The sequence below is a fragment of the Pungitius pungitius genome, chromosome 7 (assembly GCF_949316345.1).
Source record: "Pungitius pungitius chromosome 7, fPunPun2.1, whole genome shotgun sequence".
NCBI classification, from domain to species: Eukaryota; Metazoa; Chordata; class Actinopteri; order Perciformes; family Gasterosteidae; genus Pungitius; species Pungitius pungitius.
The window spans coordinates 14,430,401-14,437,163 of NC_084906.1; positions in this window are offsets into that span (position 1 = coordinate 14,430,401).

Genomic DNA, 6,763 nt, shown 5'->3' on the forward strand with positions numbered 1-6,763 from the left:
CTGCAGAAGGAGGAAGAAGTGTCACAGAGCCACCCTCTGTTCTCTGTGACCCCTGGTTACCCCTTCTCACCTGCCGTCAGCAGACATGGGGCGGCCATCTTTACTTCAAATAAAAGATTGACAGGGTTGTTTCTCAGTGCTTTATACCTGTGCTGTTGCATTGTGGGTAGTGGGAGAAACCAAGTGTGGTGGGAAAGGAGGGGGTAAATTGTGTGGGGTTAGTGAGGTTTGCTCCCTAATCATCGTTAAAATTACTTGTGGATGTGTACGGTGTTATGATAAAAGCTGTTAACAGAGGGAAATGGGGTAGGCAATCTAGTAAGACCGGGTCTGCACAAGTATCCCATGTTAATGGTCATTATTATCCCCATGTGATTAGGGCCCTAGAATTGGTGGGACCCAGGTGTATAAATGTCTCACCTAGTGGAGTAATCGGGAGGTTGGTGGGCTACGCCTGGTGGGAGCGGTTGCACCTGTGAGCACCTGCACGTTACGGCATTGGGAAGGATGTAAATAAAAACTTCATTGGCATACAACGTCCTCCGTCTGTGATTGTGGAGAAACTCGGGATGTCTCTTTGACACCGCAACTTATTGAAAGATAAATGAGAGAACATTCGGTGAGATTAAAATATTACGTGACACATAACCCAAGAATGTTTTTAACCCGTTAGGCTGCTCCTTCTTTTTTAAATTTAGTTGTACTTGCTTATGAATTATAAAACATCCTGAGTGAGCTTGCAAAGTTTTAATTGAAACACCCCTGACACATTTGAATTAAAAAATAGTTTGCACATAGATGACATTTATATTTTAAATGAGCACAAATTGATTTAGTTGGTGAAACAAATATTGGACTGTTTGGGTGTGTAAGAAAAACTATTAGAATGAAGCTGAGTCATATTTACGTCTGGGAGCCGCCCAGTACAACCTCATTCCTCTACTGTTGGTCACCATCAAGTTTTAATTCATCGATCATTTGACATACGTAGAGTATCCTCCCTCATATGTTATGAATTCCTAGATGTGTTAACATTCTTAAAATCATTACAATAAACAGTAAACTATAATAAAAGTATAGAAAGTGGATTTATAACACCAGCAGAAATTGAAGTGCTCTGCATTTATTGACCCCTTTTTTTTCTACAATCAAACAACATTTATTATGCTAAGACTAGTCCCAGCTAAACTGCTTTGTTCCAGCAGTTCAGTCTACATGAGGAGTAACCGGGTTTTCCTTTCAGCGCCGCATCATGCAGTATATATGAGATCTGAGTCACGCGGACATTGCGTGCTGAAGGCGGCCAGGAAGCATCATCCTTCCAGTCAGATGATACTTGTGACACAGTTAGCTAACTTCTACCTCAGTTTGGACGCGTGAGCTCGTTCTGGAGGACTAGTCTAGTCTGCTCGGGTGCAAAGACAAAATGTTTGCTGCCTGAACATTATCCATTTGATGCCATCACATAGAATACTAAGAACAAGTTGGACTTACATTGAATCGCTCTGGAAAAAACCTGCACAAAACTCCAATGTCCTGTCTGATTATTATATAGAACATTCTTATTATTATATATCAACCAAGGGGCCGTGGAGAAGTTGCTATTATCACTTAAAATTCCAATACTCCAGTGTTGTTTTGATTTCATGATTGTTGAACTGGTAACATCTGAGATAATGTTTCATTTGATGTGTTCCATTACATTAAGTTTAAAATAATGTCTCATCCCAGACACACGCAAACCCAGATGTTCACAGTCCTCGTTCAAGTTGTTCTCTCTCTTTATTGTTTTTCTATTCATGGTAAGTTTGTGAGGTTAACATGAAGTATGCATGTGTATAAGACTACAAGACTGATGCATTATTTAGTGTTTCACCGTTGGTGCTATTTCCGTTCAGTGTGTGAGGTTGTGCTGGTTTTGAATGATTTTAGGATTTTTAATGATATAAACAAGCAGTCTTGTTTGAAGACATTTATGATGTTATTCAATGTCCCTGTTTATTTGTCTTAAGTACATGTACTAAACTGACATCATTGTGTAATAAACAATCCAGGTATTTATTTGTGAAGAATAAAATGCAACTAGTTGTAAAATCCTGTGTAAATAAGTAATTATATTCTGGCCCCTATACTGGTAAATTACCGAGAAAACCAGTTATCCATTCCAGTAAGTTACTGATATTTGTGAAATTGTTTAGAGTGAACACTCTCCTTTCCTTTTTTTACAACCCAGATATTTTGAGTTGACAGACAATAGTAGACGGTATTGCCAGAAGTGAAAATCCTTGAACTGTTTAGAATATGAGTCAGTTTTTGTTTAAAGACAAGGGAGTAGTTACAACACTGTGGTGTAGGAACAAAAATGAATTGAACAATGAAGAATTACTGGCAGTGATATTTTTGTTCATGTTTAATTACTATCATCTTTCTATCATGACCTAATACCATTTTGTAAAATAAAACATAAATGGCAAATGCTACAAGGAGTTTGGGAAGATACTCTATGCTCATTGCCGAGACTGAACATCGCATTGGTCCGTGTGCGCTGATGTGTCTTTCAGCTTTTTGTGTCACTTCCTGGAGCACCTCATCATCACATAGTGATGGGCAGATTCTCCGTAATGTTTTTCCAGGCGGGTTGCTGTGACCTTCCCAATCACCCGGGAGAAAGAGCTGCTTTTAGGGCCCCTATTTCTATTGAAAATGTGTGGCCTCGTTTCTACTAAAAAGTTGTTTATTGATTTGAGCAAACTCATTATGACAAGGTTGTCTTTTCTTGCCAACTGTTACCCTGACCCAAACTCCCAGCATGAATTATTGGGCGCACGGTATAATTGAGCTTTGTGTTCATACAGACTCATTAGCTGTGCCAAAGATGGGCTTCTGACCGTAATTGATAGTCAACCCGTGTTAATGTGGTCCCTGCAAAAAGTTTATATAAACATGACCGACCAATTACCGGGGAGAAGTGAACCACCAAATCCTTGAACAATGAGGATTTCTATGAAGAGGCTGTTCTCTGACATAAAGAGAATTGTGCAGAAGCCTCACAGAAAGCTTTCCAACAACCTTCAGTCGATCGCTTCCAGTCTTTTGTGTTGATATAAACAGTTGGGGGAATCTGCTAAATCTGGTGCATGGCTTGGAAAATGTATTTCTGACCCACATGAACAACACCCAGATGGGCTGTTTGCATTTCCTCGGATCCATCCCTCCATTCGTCTTCATGGTTCATCACAACCGAGGAACCGTTCCGCCTCCCTCAGGTGTCAGCGAGCAGCAGTGAAGAAAAATGCAGTCCCTCTTTAGTTCGTGCTTGTGTCTGTAAACAAAAGAACAAAAGTGGACTGATATCTTCGGTGTCATTTGAGGATTCGAACAGTAAGAGCCAAAAGGCTTTATGGCTTCAATCGAGTACTAACCAGTTTTCAGTGAGCATATGATTTTAACAGATATGTGCAGAGGTTATACTGTACATGAACACATGCAAAATAGTTGACTGTGTAACAATGTTAGACACATTATCAAATACACTTGCATCCCAAATTACTTTTACGTGTACAAAGACCTATATTGCTGTGAGAAATCAGGAGTAGGCAACAAATCAGATCCAATATTTAACATCCAAAGCAATGCAATATTCCAATGCCCCGAATTATACCAACTTCAATTTTCCTCTCCCTTTTACCTTTTCAAACCAGTGTTGGAATATTTAAGAGTAATGATTGAATGTTTTCATCATCAATTGAATGTGTCTATTTTGCAGGTGTTAATCATTTTATGCTTATAACAGTAAAATTGATGCTGGTTCGTCCATTTACATTTTTGTTGTTGAACTAGTGTGGCTTGTGTACAAGAAGGTAAGCTTGTACATTTCCGAATAATCGGGTTTCACCATCAGATATCTACTTATGTGTTTTTTTTCGAATCCTTCAAGCCAGTGGAATGACTCGGCCTGGGACGCTCATTTAGACGGTGATTCAAAGATTTAAGTTACAGCCAAATGCAGAAAAGGAAGTGAGATAACGGTGGCTTTTACGAGTGCAGGTGAGAGTGCAGACATTGTGTTGATGGATTCATCTGTACCTCTCACTGCATATTCCACAGGGTTAGCACCGGCCCGTTTGAGTGTTAAATCCTTTAACAGTGGGTTCCTTGTTTTATGGTGTAAGTCAACACCTCGGCCAAGCATTCCTGGGGCCTGCACTGATTACCAAACGCAGGTTGTAGGCCTGGTCAAAAGGCCTCTCATTTAACCCAACAAAACTAAAGCTAATACACATGCGGGACTGGCTACCTGGTTTATCATAAAGTTATTATTTGTTTGTTAGAATTATATTCACAGGTAGATTTGAACTAATTAGCAAACCCTTTATGTTATTGAATGAAAACTGTTTGCGTCTCATACTGGATTACCTAATAATAATAATAATACACTGTAAAATGTTGTTTTACATATTTTTGTTTTGGTCAAATATGGTGAAGAATAAGCTAATGTGTGGATCAGTGAGCCTTAGAGATACTCGTTTTTGAGTTGAGTCTGTTTAACTTTCTACTCTTTTTGAATGACTCTGTTGTTGATGCTGTACCGTCAGCATACTGTAATACAGCACTTCCCACAAAGAAGATAAACCTCATGTCTTCCCCCCATGAGAATTTCCTGCCAATAACTTGTAAAGTGTCGAACCAAAAAATATATTTAAAGTTGATTAAGGGGAATTTCCATATCAATTGATTTACTTTTAGATATGGCACCAGACCAATTCAGAGATAAATTATCATGAATCATTTACTTTATAAGAAACCGTGCAAAAGTTATTTTGTTTTAAACACTTTCAGATGTTTTATCAGTCAAAGATATTTTGTTGCAATCCATCTGTCTGTTCCTAATGTTTGCCTTAATTGTTTTAACCTGATGTTTTCTTTTCTTTCTCACTTTTCCTTTCCTTCAAACTCACCTTACCTTGGCACAGTTAACTGCGTAAATATTTGAAGGTGGTAATAGCTGTTACAGTCAACTCACAACCACACACACACACACACACACCCACACACACACAAGGAAACCACTGTCCCACAAAATCAATTTGCTTGACTATTAAGTAGTTTTGACCCAGTCGCACAAAGACGGAAACACGCGGTATCTGACACTCTATAATATAGCCACAAGATGTACTTTATCATTTCTCAACACGTTTAGAGGCTCACGCCCGTGACCTTTGCTTTCTGTTCCTTGCCTGTTTCTGAAGTGAAGTATAAAAAATAGAACATGTCATGGATTACAAAAGCGTGTGGGTTAGTTTTTGGGTACATGCTTTCTTTTTATGGTCTGGTAACCTTATATCTAAGTAATTAATCACTTCCAAACAGGAGTCGGACTATAGAGGACAATGAATTTGTTGAGGGAAAGGTTAACAGTATTGTTTGCATTTAATGCCGTAGAATTGTGTCCACAAAAGAACAATATAATCTAATCATTAATGCACATTCATTTTCCTTTCCATATTTTCCACATTGTAATCTTTTATTTGATCAGTTTTGATGTGCAGGCCTATTGTGTCGCTGTGGACATTTACAAACATCATTTGAAAAGTAACAAAAACAAGAAATAAAGTAGCTGCTTCATTTGTCTTGTTTTGCAACAAGAGGTTTGCACAAAATATGATTTTTAATAACTCAAAAACTTGCCTGGAGGCAAACAGGAACACGGAAATATCAGAGGACACCAGGGTCACAGGAGAAAGCAAGAATAGCACACGCACCCCCTGACGAGACAAAGGACATCCATGGTTTAAGTACACTGGGGAGGTGCATGTGATCGGCCACGAGTGGGAACAATCCAGGGACGAGGCGGACAATCACAAAGGGGGAGGAAGTGAAGTTAACCCTGGGACAAAATGAAGCCAGGACAAACCAACACCGTGACATTCTCAGATTACTTTGGCAACACTTTCACTCCTGAAATGGGTGAATCCTATATTCTCATCAAATCTCTACATACAAGGTATAATTACTCTGGCAACTGTTTTCATTTGAAACAGAAACAAATGCCTGTACGTCTTTACTTTGTTATCTTCATGCACTCTCCGTGCTACAGACCTGCATCATTTGTGTAATGTGCATGCAAGATAATGCTTAAGATTCTAGCGGTCAACCAAGGCAATGCAATTTTTGACTCTGAGGGTCAACAGAGACGATGAATTATACAGGCGCTGACCCTGGACCTGCTGCGTCTGCTCCTGTGTGATATGAGCTGTCCAGGATTACGCCTGCTCAAAACCTGGGGCCTTCAGAGTCGGCCAGCTGTGACTCTGATAGAGTTACTACACAGTATCAGCTCTCACAGGAGCCCAACTGTAAAATAATGTCTATATGGGTTTTGGGCCACTCGCTATAATAACATCCCAAAAACGTCATAGCATAGCGCCCGTGTTGATTTGAGGTGTTACGTAATCCTTGATTAATTAGCTGGCACTTCTACTGCCCCTTTCACCATGAATGACCCTATTAGAAGTGTGGCTTTTCCTGAATAGCTGTTCTAGTTGTGTGAGTCTGTCTGTGTGCTGGCTTTGCTGCCCCTGTGAAACCAGATAGACTTTTGGGAGGATAAGTGATTGGTTTTATAAGACCTTTATTTATAATATCAATATGTCATGTCAATTTCCCATGAGAAGCAGATTAGGCCCATGTATCTTTCCAGAGACAAAAGTCGACATACTCAAATAGTTTTCTTTATTCTAACAGTAGTCCAAACACCCCCTCA